Here is a 24,781-nt window from a genome sequence, read left to right as displayed (position 1 = left end):
CTGACGCAGCTAGAACAAGAAAAGTTTGAGGAGGCTGAGAGAATTAGAAAAGCAAAAGGCCCTGAGGGGACTGAAAGTGCTGTGTGCATGAAGACAAACAATGCTGCGAGCATATGGACAGAGAGCACTGAGAGTGCGAGTGGACCAGAGCCAGACAGGTGTCTGTTGGCCGCTAGCGGGATGTGGTGGGAAGATGACGACTTGTGTCTTGCCCACACAGATGAAGACTGGGGGAATAACCAGCCGGATGATACTTGGTACCTCGATGAAGTGGACCATATGACAAGAAGTGGGCGGTACTTCAAGCCCCCACACCTGGACCAACCCGAGGCATCCGGGAAAGATAGAGAGGCAGAAAGACAGAAGGAGAAGCAGATTGAAGATGAGGCTGTGTTGAAACAGTTAAAGAAAATACAAGCAGACATCTCCATCTGGGGACTGCTAATGGCATCACGAGTACACAGAGAAGCTGTCCTATCTGCCATGGACAAGTCCAAACTCTCCATAGACACCACGCCTGAACAGCTGGTTGGGCTGGTTTTTCCGGGAGGAGGTTCCCCGGCATTAACCTTTTCGGACAAGGAGCTACCGCCTGAGGGCACAAACCATAACAAACCGCTCTATATTTCTGTGGAATGTAGAGATAAGTGGATACCGGTGGTGCTTGTTGATACCGGGTCTGCGATTAATGTCTGCCCGACCAGAACGGCATATGCAATCGGGTTGAAGCCCGTGGATTTCGTCCCAACCACCCAAGTGATCAGAGCATACGATAATACCAGCAGAGAGGTGATGGGGACTGTTAAAATTCAAACCAAGGTTGGTCCAGGACAACACAGCATTGAATTTCATGTCTTGGACGTTCCCGCAACCTTTAACCTACTTTTGGGGCGACCATGGTTGCACCAGGTCAAAGCAGTCTCTTCCACTCTACATCAAATGCTAAAGTACCCTCACGGGAAAGGGGTAGCGATCGTTTTTGGGAATTCATCAATCCATCCGCCGCCGGAGGTGTCTACACCTGTCTTGGAGATTGAACACGGCACGGAGGATGTATTTTTATCGGGGTTCACTTTGGCCGAGGCTCAAGTGGTGCAGAATGTCATGGCTGCGAATGAGGGCATGTATGTTAGTGCACAATCCATATACCTCATGAACAAGCTAAAGCATACCCCTGGGATGGGATTAGGGAGAAGTGGCCGGAAAGGCATCTCAGTGTTGGCCGAAGTGCCACACAACCCTCACGCCTTTGGACTGGGTTATCTACCCACTAAAGAAGACTGGGTGAGGAAAGGAAAGGAAATGGCCGGCAGGGCCAGAGCGAAGAAGGCCGGGAAGCCATTTGATTTAATGCACAGGCCCATCTAGGGTACCCTAAACGGACGCTTCGTCCGGGAGGGGGAAGATTTTCCATTCTGCGGCTTCCCGGAGCCATGGCAAAACGCGGAAGGGAGGCGCGTGCCTGGTTTTGAAATCTTCTTCGACATACAATTATCTGGGGATGACGTTGCCGAAGCGCAGACAGACCCACCAACTGAGGTTGAACAATGTGAAGCAGTGGATCCTGAGAGCACAGAGCTTGAAATGGGGGTAGCACTGGCGAGTCTACTATCAGATCCTCCGATCGGCCAAGAGTGCTTGGGGGATAACTCTTTGGTTTCTGTGATTGGAGATGAAATAGCTGCGGGCTTTCCAGCGCCGATCTTGGATGTATCTATCGCACCTTCTCTCATCTGGCAGTATGAAGAAGGCTTTTTATCTAGCAGTTCCGGGTCAGGTAGTGAGCCAGAATCTGATTCTACCGAATCTTCTGCGTCGGAATCAGATTCCAGCTCAACTGAGTCTGGGTCCGGTATTCCTGGGGGTGATAACCCGGATGCCACAGTCCTGTCTAGGTCGTCTTTTTCATTCTCTTTTGAGTCTGTTGTAACAGAGGAATCTGACGGCTTGGAAGTATTTAATGAGAATGATGTGGATGTGGTTTCCGAGTATTTTTCTGTGCCTTTGATTTATTGCTTAAATCAAGATTTTCAAAATTTTGATGAAATCAGCGAGGAAGAAATTCCCCCAGTTTTGCAACGATTAATTGATCAAGAGCAGGAAAGATTTGTTAAACCATTAATGGACGAAATCACTACTGTGAATGTTGGTACTGAGAAGGACCCGCGGCTGGTCCAGATCGGGTCCACGTTGTCTTCAGAGGAGCGCGAGCGCTTAGTCGCTTTATTAAAAGATTTCAAAGATGTTTTCGCGTGGTCCTACGAAGACATGCCTGGAATCGATCCTGAGATTGTACAGCACCGGATCCCTCTTGATCCAGAGGCCCGCCCTGTCAAACAGAAGCTCAGAAGGATTCGCCCAGACTGGGCCCTCAAGATTAAGGAAGAGGTCACCAAGCAAATTGACGCAGGGTTCCTGCTGGTATCTGAATATCCAACTTGGTTGGCCAACATAGTTCCGGTGCCGAAGAAGGACGGCAGAATTCGGGTCTGTGTAGACTTCAGAGATTTGAACAGGGCCAGTCCGAAAGATGACTTCCCTTTGCCGCACATCGATGAATTGGTAGACTTCACGGCAGGACATGCCTTGCTTTCATTTATGGATGGTTTCTCAGGCTATAACCAGATAGTGATGGCACCCGAAGACTGGGAGAAGACTGCGTTCACTACCCCGTGGGGGACATATTGTTATAGAGTGATGCCATTTGGGTTGAAAAATGCTGGAGCTACGTATCAACGGGCAGCAACTACAATACTGCATGATATGATCCATAAAGAGGTCGAGGTGTACGTGGACGACATGATTGTCAAGTCCAAAGATAGAGAGGGCCACTACACCGCCTTACAAAAATTCTTTCAAAGGATCAAAGAGTTTCGGTTGCGACTGAATCCCCAGAAATGCACGTTTGGTGTTACAGCAGGGAAGATGCTAGGGTTTCTGATCACACAAAGGGGCATCGAGGTCGACCCTTCCAAAATCAAGGCCATCTTAGAAATGCCACCACCAAGGACTGAAAAGGAGGTGCGAGGCTTTCTGGGTAAAGTGCAATTCATAAGACGGTTTATTTCTAAATTAACCTTGACTTGTGAACTACTTTTTGGTCTCCTGAAGAAAGGAAAGAAATTCCAATGGGACGGCCGATTTCAAGCAGCTTTTGAGCAGATCAAAGAGTATCTACAGAACCCACCCGTGTTGTCACCGCCAGAGCCGGGGAGACCGTTGATACTGTATCTTTCGGCAACTGAGACTACCATGGGCTGCATGCTCGCGCAAGAATCGGAAGACAAAGCGGAAAGGGCCATATACTATCTGAGCAAAAAGATGCTGGATTACGAGACCCGCTATACGCCGCTGGAGAAGGCTTGTTTGGCCTTGGTATGGGCAACCAGGAAGCTGCGGCACTACCTGTTAGCCCACTCAGTAATGTTGGTTTCGCGTTTGGATCCCATCAAATATCTCTTCGAGAAACCAGCACTTACGGGTAGGCTAGCTCGATGGTTGCTGTTGCTCTCCGAATTTGATTTGAAGTACGTAACGCGCAAATCAGTAAAAGGCAGAGTGGTAGCGGAGTTCCTTGCCGACCACCCGGTTGAGGGGGATGAAGCGATTGAGTATTTATTCCCAGATGAAGCCATTCTGCACGTCGAAGATGAAACTTGGACAATGTACTTTGACGGAGCGTCAAACCAGTATGGGTATGGGATAGGGGTGTTGCTGATAGCGCCTGACGATTCCCGTATCCCTTTAGCATTCAAGCTCTGGTTCAAGGTTTCCAACAATGAAGCAGAGTATGAAGCATGTATTGCTGGCCTAGAAGCAGCCCTGGAACTAGGGGCAAGACGAGTGGACGTCATTGGGGACTCGAACCTCGTTGTGTCTCAAGCAAAAGGAGATTGGAAAGTCAAGGAGGAAAGGATGATAATATACCACCAAACCTTGGATTCACTAATTCCTCGGTTTGAAAAGCTAAAATTCACCCACCTCGTAAGAGAGAACAACAGGTTTGCAGATTCATTAGCAACTCTATCTTCTATGATAGACATCCCGTCCGGAGTCCGGATGCGTCCAGTCATTATTGATCAGAAGTTCGTGCCGGCATACGAGTCGATTTCCGCCATAGATGAGGTTCAAGACGGCAACCCCTGGTACTACGACATCTGGAACTTCTTGGAAAAGGAGACATATCCACTAGGGGCAAATGCCAAAGATAAGAGGGCTGTCAGAAGAATGGCTGCTCAATTCGTTATCTATGGGGGAAATTTGTACAAAAGGGGTCATCTGGGAATGCATAAGCTCTGTGTAGAAGCTGAAGAGTCAAAACGCCTGATGGAAGCCATCCATGGGGGGGAGTGCGGTGCACACATGAATGGAGTAATGCTGGCCAGAAAGATCCTCAGACAGGGCTACTACTGGTCAACCATGGAGGAGGATTGTATTAGCTTTGTTCGGCGATGCCACAAGTGTCAAATCCATGCAAACCGTATGAACATCCCGCCGTCAAAACTGTACAACATGACTTCACCATGGCCTTTTTCAGTCTGGGGAATTGATGTGATCGGAGCTGTTACCCCGAAGGGGTCAAACGGGCATGAGTTTATCCTGGTGGCGATAGATTATTTCACAAAGTGGGTCGAGGCCCAATCATACGCGGTGTTGAAGGCGTCGCACGTTGCAAAGTTCATCAGGAACAATATCATCTGTCGCTATGGGGTGCCAAACGAGATAATTTCAGATAATGGTTCCCACTTCAAAAAAGAAGTGATAGACTTGTTGGAGAAATACAATGTGGCTTTTCACAAGTCATCTACATACAGGCCGCAGACCAATGGAGCGGTTGAAGCTGCCAACAAGAATATCAAGCATATACTACAGAAGATGGTGGAAACCTATCGAGATTGGCCAGACAAGCTCGCAAGGTTGAAAACCCGCAAAGGGCGGCCTTGGCAAAAGTTAGAGCGCAAAAGGAGAGTGAAAATACTCAAGCGAACCTTAGCCTGAACTACGTAAGGCTTGATTCCCATCTTTGGGATACATAGGCAACTTCACCTCGAAGTTCAGCCATAAAATTTTCCCCGATCAACTCTGTCCATCTTGATCATCTCAGTCATCTCTATCCATCAGCATTTATCGCGATCTCCGGTACAGTGCTGTTCAGACTAGGGGCAACTTTCCGTTGCCACGACGATGCAAAGTTACTCAGACTAGGGGCAACTTTCCGTTGCTATGAAGTGCCGCATTGTCCTTCAGACTAGGGGCAACTTTCCAGTTGCAGGGATCTGGGGTTGTGCATCTCAGTGACAGATCTCCGACATGTCCAATTCTGATCCACATCGAAAATAGTTTTGAAAAGTTTTAATAAAAGTTGACTTTGTTCAAATCAATCTTTTTACGACTAAGACCATTTTTGGACCAAAAGCGGAAAATTTTCAGTACCACAACTTTCAATTTCATTGATTTCAAAACTGAGTTCTCTTGCTCTTGCATTACAATCGAGGTTGCTTTTTAGTACATTCATAATGAAAACTTGAAAATGCTAAATAAGCAATAAATTCGAGGCATAGTTGAATCAAGTATCTCTGTGTCCCCTTCCGGAGCTGGACGGAGCGTCTGATGCCAAACTAGGCCCGACCTGTGCCTCCTCATTGAGCCAATCCACGCACTCATCGGATAAAGTGCAACTGAAAGTTGGGGCAGGGGCCAAGAGCTCTCTAGTCCTCCATGCCGTGGCATATCGGGCAAGCTGTGCACCCCGAACCGGGAAAGCAGTTGGGTACTCAATCCCCTCCGGTGGGCAAGTCTGATCATGGCCAAACTGACGCAGGAACCGGAACGGAAAATAGAATACGCAGTGGGTCAGACCAACCAATTGGATCCCAGTCAGCTGGGACATACTATAGCTCATTGCCGGGAGGTTGAGCCAAGGACAACGCCAAGCAATGCCGTCTGCGGACAAATTGCACATCCAATCGAACCACCACCTTTCGTCAAGAGCATTGACTAGGCGCTGCCGAAAGAAGTAGCCTCGAGCTGAATAAGAAGGGCAAGAGTCCACAACCTGCAATTTATCCATTAACCATACCTAGGGGAGGGATGGAAAATGAGAGAATAAAGAATAGAGAGATGTACGATGAGAGAAAAGTAAGACAAGGGTTTTGTGAGAAAAACCGAGCCTGAGGGCCGAGTGATGTGAGCAAATATATATATGTGAGGTCGGGTGGGAAACATTACCTGCAGTAGCAGTGGACTCCCGGCAAACCTAGTCGCCTCCCGGCGATAGACAGAATCTAAACCCATCAATGTCTCGGCCAAGGTCATGGCAATACAGCTCTTTCCTTCTCTCAAACCTTGGGCGACTTCAATCAGGCGAATGCTAGCCCCGCCGAAGCCCGAGGAAAGCAGAAAGTGAGACAACAAACATAAACAGAGGGCGTGTTGCCGGAAACCCTGCCAATAATGGTTGATGCAGTCACCAGCGTCGGAAAAATGGTGGATCAAGCCGAGGATGTCCAGCTCTCCACTGCAGATCAGAGATCGAGCGTCATGCGCTGTGAGCCCACACATCCGCCCTAAAGCCTGGGCGTGACCAAAACGGAACTGGGGCAAGATCACTTCAGAACACTCGGACTCCATCAAAACTTGAAAATCTTCGAAAGTGGGGCACATCTCTTGGCCACCAAAGCTAAAAACATGCGTCACTGGATTCCAGAACCTTGCCGCGGCATGGAGAAAAGGAAGATGTAGCGGAGTACGGCTCAGTGTGAATAGTGCATTCAAGCCGAAACCCCGGAAATTCAACTTTTCCGAGCCATCTAGAGAAGAGATCCAAGATGTGATATTTTCCGCGAGAAACGCCTCCATCTTTGTCTAAAATTAAGATGAAGAGAATGCTCCCGAAGTTGAGGCTTATATAGAAGGAAAAACACTGTTCACGGGGACAAGTGTCAAAAATCTGGTGGCTGCAGGACTGAATGGCCGGCCAGCCATCTACTTTTTCAAAACTAGCTGGCCAGCCATTCTCTTTTTCAAAAATGGCCGGCCGGCTCCCGGGGATGGCTGGCAATGCTGCAGTGTATCTCCTTGGCCTTGTTTTACTCTTCGAGGGAAAGTTCCAAGTATTTCCATGCAACGGGAGAGTCAAAGGCCTTCATTCCGGATGCGTTCCGATGCCCAGATCGTCAGAAGTACGCTTTGTTGTTGCTGAGTTTTGCTTATCGAGTTGTTGTTTTGCTTATCGAGTTGTTTGTCGAGCGGACGTGTTTTGTGTTTTTGAGTCATTGCTCTCTGTTTAAGCAATTTTTGTTCAAGTCTGGTTTATTGGTGTTGTTGCATTTTGCTTATCGAGTTGTAAACTTGCTAAAGATTCTGTTATATCTTAGTAAGTTGAGTTGCTTAGTTTGTTGCGTCGGTTCACTACCTGACTTGGTGATTACACAATGCGCATTTCCATTCAATTTTATTTTTGTGCAAAATAAATTGATGCGATACGATGCTAAAAATACAAACATCTTTTCAAAAGCTATTTCATTTCATCATGCTTTACAACATACAAAGGTACAAGTTTTACAAAAAATAAAACTGCCTAACAATGTGCAAAGTGCTACAAACTACTAGCAAAAAGAAAAATAAAGCAGGAAATAGCAACATCAAAGTCCTCGGGAGCGGGAACGAGAAGCACGCCTCGTCCTCTTTTGCGGGACGACCTCCACACCATCATCTGAGTCGGAGCCGTCATCCTCAGGGTCCTCCTCAGCCTCGCCTCTGTTCCCCGAGCCAAAACCGGAGCCTCCCTCCTCAACAGATGTCTCGAACTGACGGTCGGTAGCCTCCTCCTCCTCCTCATCAGACTCCACCTCCACAACATGAGCCCTGCGTCTGCGGACAGGCCCTCCTCGAGCTCCTCGGAAAGGCCTAGATGGCCCAGATCCTCTGGAAGGCCGAGATGGCCCAGCTCCCCAATGAGGCCCGGATGGCCTAGTCTGCGGCTGGCCGGACCATGAAGGCATCTGAAAACAAAAAGTTCAATTCAAATGCATCAGTTCAAATATATACATCAGATGCAGATACAGGCAGAGGCTACATGAAGTGAGTGCATGTAAGTACAGTGTATAAGTGGGGTGTGTGTCAGATGTGCTCTACACAAATAGTCTATCGATGCAGTAGAAATCAGCATGTCATCAGAAGTATGATAAATGCCAGAAAACTGAAGAGTACCTGAATGCCCGCAACAGACAACTGTGCCTCCCTGCGTAGGACCATGCCCTCGAGTGTGGCCACCAGTCCAACCACCTCCTCCATGTATCCTCGCGATGGCTGCAAAAACGAGTTCATAATCATCAGTGAACAGAAGAGTGTCTAAACATCTGAATGATGAATGAAAAGTGGAGCATACCGGCGGTGAGTCCGGATCAATGGCGTATCGATCACTGGGCATCGGGGGCTCTAGTGGAATCAGAGTCGGAGAGCTAGCCCCGTACTGCCACGCCATCAACTCAGTAGGCATATCTGGCCATCCGACATGAGGATGAATCGACGGAGTCGGAGGAAACGGTCTACTCCCACCTCTAGATGCGCCAACCCTGCTAGAAGAAGGGATGTCTGTAGCTCGAGCCTGAGCCTGATCCGAGGATGACGTACCGGCAGGCCTCATCATCGGGATACGAGCTTCCGTCAATGGGGGCATCAAGTATATGTGACGGTAGGTGGCGTAGTCCCCCTCCTCAATATATAGTAAGGCTTCAGTACCCAGCATAGCACCAACTACCTCTGAGTAAGAGAGCCTGTCAGCGGTCCGCATACTAGCTGGGGGTGCTGCGGGAATATCCTGATAAAGATACCCCCATACCTGGCGCAGAAAGCGCTCCCCCAGGAACCATGCCCTGCCAACCGGCCCTTCAAGCAGGACCCTATACTGGGAGATGCCTGATGCTCCGGTATACTGAAGTCGGAGATCATCACCCAGGGGCGCCCAAGGCTGCCATGTAATCTGCGGATGACAAATGCATAAACCGATCAGAAATCAAGAATATACAGTGCAAATCAAAGATGAAAATGAAAAGAACTGAAAGTTCTGGAGTACCTCTGAGTGTCGCACCGTGTCGAAATACTGTCGCAGGCGAAGGAGGGTCTCTCGAGGCCTCGCCCGGTGCGGGCCCTCAAATATCAATGAATATGGGGTCACGGGAATCCCTACCACCTCCAGCTCTGGGGCTAATGATGGGAAGTATTCATAAACTCATAGCTGAGAAAAGCAGTGCAGAATGTAAGTACGAAATGCTGAGAGCAAAATACAGACTGTAAAAGTGCGCTGTGGGTGCAATGTACAAGTAATGAGAAGCAGAAATGTAAATCAGGGGGACAGAAAAGTACCTCCCAGGCTCTCCAGTAGCCGCCAAGTAAGTCGCCCTGCCCGCGGGAGGTCGCGCTCATATAAAAGTAGAGGGTAGCCAGGCCAGCGCCACCCCAATCATATCTACTGACCTGTGATAGGTCAACCAGAGCGCTCAGCAGGTATAGCCCAATGGTGTTCCCTCTGTCGGCGAACAGGGTAGTCCCGAAGAGGAACATCAGGAAGCCACGAGCATACTGCTCTGTCTCCTCGGGAGTCTCGGGCACCATCTCTGCCCGCCGAAAATGGGAAGAGAACCAAGTGTATCGGACTCTCCCAGAGACCCTGTCAACAGGTGGGTGAGCCCCCAATAAATACATCCAGGCGGCCTCCCACTCGCCCATGTCCTCGTCGTAAGGGATGGACCAACCTCCGACGTCAAGGCCAGTCAATACAGCGAAATCAAAAGGGGTCATGGTCATGTCCCCGGTAGCAGAGAAATGGAAGGAATTGGTGGTGTCCCACCATCTCTCTACCAAGGCTGCCATCAGCGTCCTCCTGGCAGGACAACGTGACAACCCGACACAGAAGGGGCCGAACCCCGCCAAATCTACCAAGTCTCTGACGCCCTCCGGGAGCTCAGCGTACCAATCCCTCGCTGCAGTGGAACCATACCCCCGCACACTGCGGGAACTACCCTGCATTCAGAATGAATACATGTGTCAATAATGAAATGAAATGGGCTGTGTGCCAATGGAATGAAAAAGGACTGTGTGACAATGGAATGAAGTTTGGGCTGTGTGCCGATGAAGTGAAATAAGCTACTTGCAAAATCTACCTGGGCTGCGTGTTCAGAAAATTTGAGATTTGGGCTGCGTGTTCAACTTTCAGTTAATTTGTGGGCTGCATGTTCACTATCTACCTGGGTTGCGTCTTCAGAGAATTTGAAATTTGAGCTGCGTGTTCAACTTTCAGTTACTTGTGGGCTGTGTGTTCACTATTTACCTGGGCTGCGTGTTCAGAAAATTTGAGATTTGGGCTGCGTGTTCAACTTTCAGTTAATTTGTGGCTGCGTGTTCACTATCTACCTGGGCTACGTGTTCAGAGAATTTGAAATTTGAGCTGCGTGTTCAACTTTCAGTTACTTGTGGGCTGCGTGTTCACTATTTACCTGGGCTGCGTGTTCAGAAAATTTGAGATTTGGGCTGCGTGTTCAACTTTCAGTTAATTTGTGGGCTGCGTGTTCACTATCTACCTGAGCTGCGTGTTCAGAAAATTTGAGATTTGAGCTGCGTGTTCAACTTTCAGTTACTTGTGGGCTGCGTGTTCACTATCTACCTGGGCTGCGTGTTCAGAAAATTTGAGATTTGGGCTGCGTGTTCAACTTTCAGTTACTTGTGCGCTGCGTGTTCACTATCTACCTGGGCTGCGTGTTCAGAAAATTTGAGATTTGAGCTGCGTGTTCAACTTTCAGTTAATTTGTGGGCTGCGTGTTCAGAAAATTTGAGATTTGAGCTGCATGTTCAACTTTCAGTTAATTTGTGGGCTGCGTGTTCACTATCTACCTGGGCTGCGTGTTTAGAGAATTTGAAATTTGAGCTGCGTGTTCAACTTTCAGTTAATTTGTGGGCTGCGTGTTCACTATCTACCTGGGCTGCGTGTTCAGAAAATTTGAGATTTGGGCTGCGTGTTCAACTTTCAGTTAATTTGTGGGCTGCGTGTTCACTATCTACCTGGGCTGCGTGTTCAGAAAATTTGAAATTTGGGCTGCGTGTTCAACTTTCAGTTAATTTGTGGGCTGCGTGTTCACTATCTACCTGGGCTGCGTGTTCAGAAAATTTGAATTTTGGGCTGCGTGTTCAACCTTCAGTTAAATTGTGGGCTGTGTGTCCACCATCTATCTAGGCTGCGTGTTCAGAAAATTTGAAGTCTGGGCTGCGTGTTCAACTTCCATTTAAAGTGTGAGCTGTGTGTTCACTTTCGAATTCGGGCTGTGTGTTCGACAAATCAGTGTTGGAGTCGTGTGTTCTAATATGGGCTGTGTGTTCGCAATTAATTGGTGAGCCAAGTGTTCAGAAATTCAAGTGTTGAAACTACATGTTCAAAATGTAAGCAAAGTACTATGTCATAAGCTAAACTGCATATTCAAGCATGGCAAAAGGTGCGAAATGTAAAATACAGAAGATAAGGTAAATACCTCTCGGGCCTCGTGAGAGAGATGCTGCTCCGGCTCTCTGAGAAGCAGATCCACGGGTGCTCGCTCGTCGAAGCTGGTAAAATGACGGAAGACGGCACGCGGGAGGACGTGAGCTGCCGGACGGTACCTCTCAGGAATAAAAGGTCGGGTCCTCGGAGGTAGAGTCATGGGATCGAAATCATCTCCAGCACCTGGAAAACCTCCGCCATGGGAAGAAGTACCCGCCATTTTCAAGAATCTGCAAAAGGGGAGAAAAAATGAGCAAAATGGGCCAAAATTGGAAAAAGTCAACAAAAGTCAACTCCCGGGAAATAAAAAGTCAACAAAAGTCAACTCCCGAGAAAATATTCCAAATATTAAGATAAACTTACCTCAAGTGGTGAAAATGCAAAAGGAAGCTCCGAAGCCGGAATTTAATCGCTCCAAAGTGTTTAAAACTAAGTGTTTTTACGAAAATAATTTGCGCGAGGCGTTGGAAAACGCGCGTAAAACTCAAAACTGGAGAGAAAAGTGTTGAAAGAGGCAAGAAATGAAGTGAGGTTCGGCTGCCATTTATAGGCCTTCAAGCCTTGGATTGCAAGAGCATCAAAAAGGAGGGAAAAAGACCAAAATGCCCCCGGAAAAAGGGCATGGCCGGCCGGCCCCTATTTCTAGCTGGCCAGCCATCTGCTTTTTGCAGAAATGGCCGGCCAGCCATCTACTTTTGTGGAAACCGGTTGGCCACCTCCCCTTGGGAAGATAAACGGCCGGCCATCATCCTCACATGCTCACCTAGCTCTCTGCAAATTTTGAGGAAGATCGGAGTTCCCGGGACCTGAAAAAGTTCAAGAAAAGTACACTTCCGGTCGCGAAATTGCTCCGTCGGGACTTCGGTTTCAAATTCTGACATGTGTCTTATCTTCATCCATCGAAATCAAAATGTATCCTTTTTGAATGAGTGGTAACATTTCAAAAAAGCGGATCGGAGACCGCGATTGAGTTGCCTTCGCCGAAACACGCTTTTCCGTACTCGCTGATTCCTGACAAATGAGCGCCCTGATTCCTGCTCGTGTTACATTATCTTGCATTTTCATGAACATACCTGCATTAACATGCACGTTTCTTGATGTTAATCATACTTCCGTGTTTGAACATGCGTTGTCACGCATGTTCCATTCTTGCATTGCGATGCATTCACTCACCGGCACTGCATGTGTCGAATTTTCAAAGTCACATTGAATGCATATTGTTAGCATATTGTGTTTGTTGCAATTTCTCTCTTTTGCAGGCACGATATTGTATGTACGGTTCAATTGAAGCTGGTGCGACCAGACGAATCGCGCAGGTATTGTATCTTCTCCGTGTGAGACGTGGCGGGGATTGAATAATCCTCCACATTCTTAACTGCATGAAATGTAGTTGTTGCTTTGCATTCTTGCTTAAAACTGTTGCATCTGTTTGCGAATACTTGCTTCATTACAGCTTGCTGCATTTGCACGATCATTGGGTTACCTTCGACTTCTTGCATATCATTTGCATTTTGCCCCCCTGCCTGCGGGCATGCCTGCGGGCGCATCTCTGTTTATCCAGTATGTTTGTCTAAGTCTTCGGCCTTGTCAAAAATGGGTCGTCTCTGGGCTTTGACATTCACTCCCGTCACTTGTGACTTCCGAGTTCTGTCAAAGAGGGGCAACTGTAGACACCCCATTTTTGACCGACCTTAAGACTCAGACGTCACCGATTGAGCGCTTGGTGATGTTCCATAATGTGCTTGTTCAGAAATTTCAGAGTCACGGCCGTGAGCCCTGCCTCCGGACTTCCGAACCCTTTTCTGTGCCTTGTCTCGGTTTGCGAACCAGACTCGGTTTTCTCTGTTTCTTTTCCTGAGGGAAGGGAGAGGTCCCGTAGACCATCTCTCAATGTCCGTAGGCTACATTTGGTGGCCGTAGGCCATTTTGCCCATTTCGGAGTCCGGTTCCCGGTTTTCGGAGCCGTCAGGCTGTGTGCCTCGGTTCGGGACCGCCTAACCATCTCCGTTTGCTCTAATTTTTGGCATACATCTTATTTCATCCCTTTTGAGGGACACTGGGGGCTAAGAAACCCACTTCGAGGTCGAATACCATTTTCGGTGCTTAACAGCCCATTTTCGGGACCCCGAACTGCGTGTTTTGGCCCCGGAACATTCATTTTGCAACGGTTTTCGTTCATTTTTGGCAGGTATCTCTGTTTTATCACAGGGAAGGTCACTGAAGGGTGGGAGGCCAGCAATTGTTGCAACAACCAGTTATCTCTCTTCCGGAGCCTTCCGGCGCCCGTTTTTCGCACTTCCGGGCTAATGTTGAATGCCTTGGAGCTAGTGTTGCCAACTTTCAACCACATATCTGTGATCTACACATCTGAGAGGCCCCTAAAAGTTGGTGGCCGGCCATTAAGGTCACCTGACCCTTTTGACCCCTTTCTTCCGGGCTAATGTTGAACCCCTTGGACCCTTTTTCTTGAACTTTGAACCACATATCTGTGATCTACACATCTGAGAGGCCCCTAAAAGTTCATGGCCGGCCATTAAGGTCACTTGACCCTTTTGACCCCCTCTTTCCGAGCCATTGTTGAACCCCTTGGGCCCACTTTCTTGGAATTTCAACTACATGGTTGTGTTGTACACACATAGGGGTACCTCCCCATGTCACGCCCCCAAACCGCCCCTAGTAGTTTGGTGCCGTGATGGCCAGTAATCCGAGATTACCGAAGGCCGACTTACAAAATTCACACACAATCAGAGTATTTATATAGGGGGCTCACAAATGCGGAAGCAATAATTCAAATACAAGTGGTCCATAAGAGCAGTGCATAAGTCAAATGGAATGGCATACATCTTTACATAGCATTGAAACTTGAATACAAAAGTACATATTACATCTTGGCAAAAGGCTTCTCAAGCCGACATAAATATAACACATGAAATACAAAACATGGAACATGATCTTCAGGATTGCCGACATCCTTACAGCCGACCAAACAAGCATACAAAACACACGTCTTGGCGAAGCCGACCTCTTGCTTATTACCTACATATATACATAGGGAGGGTGAGCTTGGATACTCAGTGAATGGTATAAGTAATAAAGGGGTAAAATGAATGATTTCCAAGGTCCTTGTCAAAACAATACATATATCATAGCTTGTTCAAAACATGGGATGAATCAAGTTCATCAATCAAATCTTGGCCTTTCAAATCTTGCTTGGGATGTTAATAACATCTACATAATACATGGGGTGATGACATATCAAGACAAGAGTGCAGTTGCATTATAGTCCCCTGCAACTAAGGACTTTCAAGACAAGAGTGCAGTTGTATTATAGTCCCCTGCAACTAAGGACTTTCAAGACAAGAGTGCAGTTGTATTATAGTCCCCTGCAACTAAGGACTTTCAAGACAAGAGTGCAGTTGTATTATAGTCCCCTGCAACTAAGGACTTTCAAGACATGTCATCAAAACAAGTTAGTATTTGATATACAAATAGGGATAATCATTCATGCTTGATCAAATACTTTTCTAAAACGAAGCAAGGCTTTGTCAAAACTTTATAACATAACTTTATTAAAAATACCACTCACTTAGTTCTTGGGACGTCGGGATCAAGGCAAAGGTCCAAGTCCTACAAACACGTGGCAAAGTCTATTGAACGCACTCTTAAAACAAGCTTCACATGAATGCAAATGATCTAGGGAAAACGTGCTGAAAACATCTAGGGAAAACATGCTGGAAATACCTAGGGAAAACATGCTGAAAACACCTAGGGAAAACATGCTGAAAATACCTAGGGAAAACATGCTGGAAACATCAAGGGAAAACATGCTGAAAATACCTAGGGAAAACATGCTGAAAACATCTAGGGAAAACATGCTGAAAATACCTAGGGAAAACATGCTGAAAATATCTAGGGAAAACATGCTGAAAATACCTAGGGAAAACATGCTGAAAATACCTAGGGAAAACATGCTGAAAACATCTAGGGAAAACATGCTGGGTACCAACCAGGTCCTGGAATGGATGCACAGAGATGATCTAGGCTAAAACGACCTAGCTGGGTGAACTCAGGAGGTCTTGGCCGAGGTCCCACACCTCTTGGCCGAGGTGTGGTTACCTAGGCTTCAGTATGTAGCTGTCTGTCGAGGTGTTACAAGGTGCTGGCATGGGTGTACCATGGTCGGCCTAGGTGTGCAGTGGTTAGCCTAGGTGTGCATGCAAGATAAACTAATGTGCAAGTGATCATGCAAGGTAGGCCAAGGTGAGATACGATGCTTGGCCTAGGTGTGTGATCTAGGCAAGAGTGGTGTCGGTGATCACACCTAGGGAAATGAAGCCTGGAAATCTGGGTTTCCTCCTTGAAGAACATGAAGAACATGAGCATGAAGAACATGAAGAATATGAATGCTAAAATCATAACTTGTTATTACAAGATCTGGGATTTCATGACATGAGTTCGAAAACATGGACCTGGGTACCCATACTTTGAAAATCATGCAAGAACAAACACAAAAACATGGATCTAGGCATGAGCCTTCGGATCAAAACATGACTTTTCTTGAAGAACACATGAATGCCATTTTCTCTTTCTAAAACCGAACTTCAAAGCAATGCATGGCTTACAAATCATTTTCAATCATGCAATGCAATAACATAAACATAAAGAACATCATGAGTAGATCAAGAATCTAACCTTAGAACGCGGATCTAACGGTTGGATCTCTTGGAATCAAGCTTGGAAATCTACTCTCTCTCAAGAACTCTTCTCCCTCTTCTAGAGCTTCTCTCTCTACTCTTCAAAACAATATACAACAAATGAGGGGTTTCTCTCTCTGCCGGCTGACTTAACTCTCATCTCGGACACGTGGCAACGGTTGGTTGGTTCTCTTCAAAAAGGTGATAGATTGACAAGACAAGGCCCAGACAAGGCGTATCTAGCAAGCTACTCGGAATGGCACTCCGGCAAGGGGTGACATCGGCTAACCACAAGACTTCGGCAACTAGGGTGACAATGACCTCGGCTAGGAAGGACAACACTTGACTAAGCTGTGCCACACCTTGGCCTAGATGTGCCACACCTCGGTCTAGGTCATTCCAGTCCCAGAACAAGATCACTAGGTGCAAGGATTAAGGATCTCGGATGCCTAGGTGGTAACATCTCGGCCAATATGCCTAGGTGGTGGTGGAGGTCACAAAAGCGGTTCCAAGATGGTCCAAGGTGTAAGAGGTTCAAAGGTGTGACCTAGGCTTAAGATGACCTCGGCTTGGCATGACCTAGGCTTGGCATGACCTAGGCTTGGCATGACCTAGGCTTGACATGACCTAGGCTTAACATGACCTAGGCTTGGCATGACCTAGGCTTAACATGACCTAGGCTTGGCATGACCTAGGCTTAACATGACCTAGGCTTAACATGACCTAGGCTTGGCATGACCTAGGCTTAACATGACCTAGGCTTGGCATGACCTAGGCTTAACATAACAGGAAAGGGACAAAGCATGCATACAACACTTAGGGAAAACATGATAGCATCAAGACAAGACAAGAACCTTTACCTAGGCAAAACAAGTCCAAGTCTACAAATGCAAGCTTAACAAGACAAAATCATGCAAATGTACATGAACATGACTAAGACATGAATGTGGGTTATTACACCCCAGTAGCTGGCCGGCCAGAAAATCACATTGACCCTTTTGACCCCTAGCCGGCCGGCTAGGGGGTGTGGCTGGCCGGCCACCTCCAGCAAAAGTGTGAGGCCGGCCTGCTTCCTTGCACTGTACCCTTTCCAGCTGTGGGGCAATGTCCCCCAGATATTTTCTGTATCCGGGGGATATTTTGTGGGGGAGTTTTGCCCTCCTTCTCCCCCACCTTTACACCCCATTTTTGATCCTTATAACCAGCTGGTGGCCTTCTTTGTAAGGGTTAGAAAAATTATTCTTAAAAGCTCCATAGCCAACTCCATCTTCTTCCCTCTCAATTCTTCAAAAAACCCTAAGTCCCTAACCTTCATTCCTTCTACACCACCAAGCTCTACCACCACCACCTCACCTCCAGCAGCAAGGAAGGTTTCTAGAAGGCAAAAGAAGCTGCAAATCCATCCAAGAAGCAACAAAAGCTTGAATCTTCAAGGGTAAGTTACACTTTTAACCTTTTGAACCTTTTTCTTGATCTATTTCTAAGCCCCACTTCTTTTTGGTTTCAAGCTCCGGCCCTAACTGAAAAGGGCCATATTTTGAGCTCATCTTCACTTCTCATTAAGGGCTCAACCTTGTTTGAGCCCTCCATAATATACTTGCTTCATTGATCATCTTGTATGTCATAGTTTTGCATGCTATCTTTGGCCCATGAGCAGTCTGTTTTTGAGCATATTATAAACTTATATAAGGCTTATTTTGAGCCCCTCTTCAATATTGGAGAAGGGCTCAACATTGTTTGGTGTTTCCATGTGTCACTTGTAGTTATATCCCCTATTTGGCCCCATTTTTGCATAAATTGATAGCCCTCTTTGCTTCTGTTTTTGGCTCTTTGTCCGAACTAAAAGTGGCCTTATTTTGGCCTATACTTCATGTTTCATTCACACTTTTTTTCTGTTTGGTGAATATTTTATATACTTCATGTTATAGCACCTTTTGAGCCTTGTTTTGCATCACATTTTTAGCATGTTTTTATACTGATTTGAGGTCTTCCATATACTGTAAATGTTCATATTTTTGGTCCATATTCAGTGTTGTAGAAGGAAATTTTTCAGTTTGAGTTTTTCTTATACCACTTGCTTCATTACCCCTCTTTTGGCCCCTATTCTTGCATGCTATTTTTCCCCTACCTATACTTGCTGTTTGGCCATGTTTATAACTGTGAAAGTGCATCTTTTGGGACTGTCTAGCTTCTTTATTTGCATTGCATGTCCATATTGTGCATGTTTGGCATAGCTATAGGCCATTTCGGGTGCCTTACGTTGCATTTCGGGGCATTTCCTTGCATTTCATGTCATTTCGCTTCATTTCGGGACTGTTTTCCCCCATATTTTGTTGCTGAAATTCCATTAGCATGCTTGCATATCATTTTTGCCACATTTCATTGCATTCTGTCACCGCCTCGGTTTGCGTGCCCGTGTGCACGCATTTCGAGGCACTCCATTTTTACCCGCCGGCATCCGATGTGAGTGTGGCTGAGGCTCTCTCATGTTGGTATAAGCCCATTTGTCATTTTCATGTCATTTTCATATCATTCTGTCATCGCCTCGGTTTGCGTGCCCGTGAGTGTGGCTGAGGCTCTCTCATGTTAGTATAAGTCCATGTTGCATTTTTTCATGTCATTCGCATCGCTTTCGCATCACCTCGGTTTGCGTGCCAGTGTACACGCATTTTGAGGCACTTCATTTTCTGCCATCGGCATCTTATGTGAGTGTGGCTGAGGCTCTCTCATGTTAGTATAAGTCCATGTTGCATTTTTCATGACATTCGCATCGCTTTCGTATCGCCTTGGTTTGCGTGCCAGTGTGCACGCATTTCGAGGCACTTCATTTTTATCCGATGGCATCCGATGTGAGTGTGGCTGACGCTCTCTCATGTTGGTATAAGCCCATTTGTCATTTCCATGTCATTTCATCACATTTTAGCATCGCCTCGGTTTGCGTGCCCGTGTGCACGCATTTCGAGGAACTTCATTTTCTGCCACCGGCATCCGATGTGAGTGTGGCTGAGGCTCTCTCATGTTGGTATAAGCCCATTTGTCATTTCCATGTCATTTCATCATTCTATCATTGCCTCGATTTGCGTGCCCGCGTGCACGTACTTCGAGACACATATCATCGCCTCGATTTGCGTGCCTGCGTGCACGTACTTCGAGACACATATCATCGCCTCGGTTTGCGTGCCCGCGTGCACGTACTTCGAGACACATATCATTGCCTCAGTTTGCGTGCCCGCGTGCACGTACTTCGAGACACATATCATTGCCTCGGTTTGCGTGCCCGTGTGCACGTACTTCGAGACATATATCATCGTCTCGGTTTGCGTGCCCGTGTGCACGCATTTCGAGGCAGGTCATTCCATAGCATTGTGTATGTTAGGATTGCATCTTAGTTGCATTTCATGCATATCATGCATATTGCATCGTGTCTGGAATAGGAGTTAGCCCGGGCACGGGAAACGAGGTACATTTCGTACTCCGAGTGACGGAATGTGTCTCAATTCCCCAGTCACCGACACTCCGGATTATCCATGATGGAGTTAGGTTTTAGCTGTAGTTTCATGTGCATTCATCCTATATTGAGTTGTGCATTTCGACTCCTTGGCCATCATGCCTCGGTATGCGTGATTGGTGGCACGAGGATCGAGACATGCATATATTTGTGCAAATACATTGCTATGCCCCTTTCTTGCTCTATGTTGCAGCAAAACCAGGAATCAGCAACTTTCCGGGACTTGGCATGCTTTTCAAGAATAACAGATGTAAACAGAGGCTAATTGGGGCATTCCGGTGGATTTCCGCGCAAGACAATCCGGACATGCATCATCCATCAGAAGCAAGGCGGTCCCTGGCTTGTACGCCAGTTTTATTTGCTTTCTAGTTAATTCATTTAATTAATTAGAATTCTGTAATATTTTGGACTGTAATATTCTTTTATTTGGGGACTGTAATATTTGGACTGTATTATTTATTTGGACCCTCCGAGTGAGGGCACAACTGTAATAAGTGTGGGTGAGTGTGATGTATGTCTTCCAACGCCACGTCTTTCTCCCTTTTATTTATCCGCTTTTGATGGTTAGATTAGGGCATATTTCAATTAGCATACAGTATGATAGCATGTTTGCATCATTCATCTGTATTGCATGCATCGGGCTCGGCGCATCATACTAACTGCATTGTACTTTCAATTCCAAGTTGAATACATGTTAGTTGTAGCATTTCATATGCCATCTTAGAATAGCCGAGCCTACTATAGTTGCATTTTGCATGTGTTGCATTAGGCATTTCTGTATAATTAGGATCATGCATAATTTCTAATGTAGTTTCTGTTTTTGGCTTGGAGTACTCGGTAAGCTTTATGCTTTAGCATCCTTGCATGCGTGTGAATGAATGCCATGATAGCATGCTTACCATGAGGCTATGTGCTTATCTGATATATCTGCCTGAATGCCTGTGGGTGAAGGTTGGGTTATCTGAATTGGAATGAATCATCAAAATGTTTCAAGCCTACCTGCGGGTAGCAAACCATTTTCAAAAACAAACATGAAATGTTTTGTTCCAATTCGGGCGACCCGGTCTATACTTATATGCTGTGAGCATCACATAGTGACCTAGGCTAATAACCGGAATAAGAACTCACAATGTTTTCAAAAATTGATATCATGGTTAGTAGGGGCCGGTCTATGACCGGGCGAGCGGGGGTGCTCACGAAGTGACCTTCCCCAATCGTACCCAAGTTCCCGAGCCGAGGCAACTTTGGTGATGACGGACACGTGGCCTTTTGGCACCGAGTCAGGGTTTCCTAAATTTCCCAAAATAAAATATTTAGGTGGCGACTCTGTATCTGGCAAAACAGTCCATGTTTGGCACTTCTTTCAAAAATCAGTTTTCCTAAAACGATTTGCCGGATTTGGACTCTTTGGTTCAGATTTAGAACCGTGACTACGAAAAGTCGAGTCCGAGCTGTAGCGAGGCCCCCCGCGGGCTTGTTACACCGGCAAAATATTTGGCCAACCGGCACTATAGATGGCCGGCCGGCTATCTTTTTTTGGTCAATTGCATTTTTGGCCGGCCGACTACTGTGCATCTGCTTTTGCAGATATTTTTGTGCAGCAGGCATACACTTTCACCCCCTCCATACACGTGTATGGAGGGATTTCCCTCTTGTTAGCTTCCTTTGGAAGCTTTACAAGACCATTTGTCTACAAAAGAGAGGCTCTTCTCTCTTGTTGAGGGGTTAGATAATTTAGACAGCATTTTCATAGGGTTTTGAGTTTTAGGGTTAGGATTCATATATCCTCCATCTCTATATCTCTCTCTCTTGTGTTTTGTGTGTGTTTTTTCTTAGTTTTGCACACAAACACCCACCATCACACCTTTTCCTGGAGCAGAGGTCCTTGAGGATTGTTTTTGGAGTTGTGGAGCTGATTTGAGCTTGAAGAACCAGCTGGTTCACCATTGGTGAAGAGGGTCTACAAGGGTATGAAACTTATCCCTTTATTCCCCATTTTTGCCTACCTTGCATCTGTTTTTGAGCTTTGCGTATAACATATAAAAGTTCTGATTTTTAGTGGTCTAAATAGTTTGTTAAGGGTGTTTTAAGCTTTGGGGTTGTTTGACCCCTCTTAAGGCTTGTTTGGCCCATGTTTTGTGCCATTTCGGTTAAGCTCTGCGACCATTGCATTTGGGCCTCCTCACCACTGAAATCATGAGGGATTTCAGAGGTAAGGATGGTGCCTTGAGGTCCTAGGAAGGAGAGGGCCACCCCCTCTCCTTGTTGTCCTTGAAAAGGGTCATTTTAGCCTCTTGAGAGAGCATAATGTTTAGGTTCATGTTGGCTATGCCTTAGCTGATTTTCATGCTTATTATGTCATAATATACCTCTGTTTTTAGTTGGTTTTGGTACACCATGCTTGCTTAGCATACATGCCTTGTAAGGCCATATTGTAGCCTTAACATGCATCTAGGTTTTAACCCTTGTTCAAGCATGCTTTTGGCCTAGCTTTGTGAAGCTGTCATACTTGTTTTGCCATGTTTAAGGTCTATTTTTGGTTGTTTTGGTCAACCATGACATGTATTGCATAGCTCCTTTGCATTGTTAGCTTGTAGGCTTTAAGTATGTGAAGTGTTGAGCATGCATTGTTCGATTTTTTTCAATGGTTTGGCACCACTTATAGCATCATTTCAGTCCACTTAGCATGCTTGTATGCTTGCATTTCATGGCCCCTTTGATGCTCCAAGAGGTTGTGTCCTATGCTCCGTGTTTGGTCATTGTGTATGCTTCTATGTGTAAGTCATTTAGATGCCATCTAAGTGGTCTTTTGGCTTTGTTTTAGCATGCTAAAACTCTAGTTTTGGTCACCTAATTCATGCCATGTATGGTTGCATTAAGTGTAGTTCAATCCCCCTTGGGCTTGCCTTGAATCTTGGACCATTGTCGCATGCCATGCTTACCTTGTTTACTTGGTTTAGCACCATTCTTAACATGATTTTCGAAGCTTATTATGCATGACATTTGTCCATGATTGCATCCTCTTAAGTGTGCTTGAGAGTTACTTTTGATGTTTAAAGTTTTAAGCCATGTTTGCATGCATGCTTATATATATAGACACTTGGCTCATGACACATCGTTGCACACTTTTGTGTTGTTGCATTGGGCATGCTTTGTATCCAACATGTTGTCCATATTTCACCTTGCATGTGTGCATGTTGTTGTTACACTTTGCATGCTTGGTTAGTTGCATCTTTGCATTACTTGCTTGCATGCCCATATTGCACACTTAGGCTCCCATGCTTAGGATTGCATTGCATTGGCATGCATGCTTCACCTCTTGATCAAGCCATGATAAAGGTTGAAAGCCCCTTGGTTTGTTTATGTTCATTGCATTTCATTTGAAATCGAAATGCACACTTGATCCTTTGGGCCATCATGTGTGGAAATGCGCGATTGATGGTCCGAGAATCGAGAATCATATCCCTTTGAGTCATGAATATGATAAGGGGTGTGGTTGGTGCATACATTGCTTGAAATGCATTGCCATGCCTTGCCTACCCTCTGCTGCTGTCAAAAACAGATTCAGCAGGAAGATTTGGCCGGCTGGCAGTGTTGAGTGCCGACCGGCAAAGAATGTTTGGCCGAGAGCATAATGTTTAGTCGATGACCACTTCAAAATGGCCGGTGATGATCCCACTCAGCCGGTGGTGTTCCACAACACTCAGAGAAGCAACCATGGGGAGTTGTGCAATTTTCAGAGAAGCAGAACAGTCAAAGCAGAGGCAACTTGTGCATGGCAGTGACTTTCCGAGTGGAGCAGAGCGTGCATTGCATTGTGGCCCTCTTCCCGACGCTGTTTACTGCTTTCATTAGATTAGTCAATTTGTTAATTGATTAATTGATTTGTAATATTTAATTAGCTTGTAGGTTAATTAACTTGTATTATTCTTTCGGTCCCTCCGAGCGAGGGCAAATCTATAATAAGTATGGGTGCGTGTGTGCATGTCTTCCAATCCACACTTCTTTCTCCCTTTTACTTACCTGCTTTTGATGGTTAGTATTAGGACATGTTTACTTTAGCATATCTTATGCTATGCATGCGTGCATCGTTCATTAGTCTTGCATGCACCAGGCTCGGTACATCATACTAACTGCATAAGTATTTCAAATCTAACTTGAATACATGCTACTTGTGCATTTTCACATGTTATGTATAGACTAGCCGAGCCTACTCTAGTGACATTCTGTATGCGTTGCATTAGCCACTTAACATGGACTTGGATCATGCATTGATTGCTAACATGTTTTTGTTTTGTCTCAGAGTACTAGGTAAGCATTTATGCTTTAGCATACCGCATGCGTGTGAGTGTTGCCATAATAGCATGATTACCATGAGGCTAGATGCTTATGTGATATAAAATGCTTGAATGCCTGTGGGTGAAGGTTGGATTGTTTGAGTTGGAACAACTCGTTGAAATTCGTGCTTTAGCCTACTTACGTGTAGTAAATTTCAAACTGTTTTTCAAACAAACGGGTACGCAATGCTTCATTCCAATTCAGACGATTTGGTCTATACTTGTTTGCTGTGCGCATAACGTAGTAATTCTAGGCTAATAACTGGAATAAGAACACATAACGTTTTCAAAATCGGATATCACGGTTAGTAGAGGCCGATCTTCGGATCGGGCGAGAGGGGGTGCTCATAGCTGACCTTCCCCAATCGTACCCAAGCTCCCGAGCGGAGGCAACTTTGGTGATGACAGACACGTGGCCTTTGGCACCGAGTCAGGGTTTCCTAAATTCCCCCATAAAAAAAAATATTTAGGTGGCGACTCTGTATCTGGCAAAGCAGTCCATGTTTGGCACTTCTTTACAAAATCTGTTTCTCAAAACGATTTGCCGGATTTGGACTCTTTGGTTCAGATTAAGAACCGTGACAATTTGAGAGTCCTGAACTGTAGTGAACCCAAAACGAACAGAACGGGGGGACTCGTCCTCCTGGGCCGTTTGGGGACGTCTACAACGTTATGCAATCTCATTAATTTCAATATTTCCAACTCTTTTAAT

Source organism: Camellia sinensis, chromosome 3 (genome assembly GCF_055761805.1).
Source record: "Camellia sinensis isolate YWXY chromosome 3, ASM5576180v1, whole genome shotgun sequence".
Taxonomy (NCBI): Eukaryota; Viridiplantae; Streptophyta; class Magnoliopsida; order Ericales; family Theaceae; genus Camellia; species Camellia sinensis.
This window is presented reverse-complemented; position numbering follows the sequence as displayed.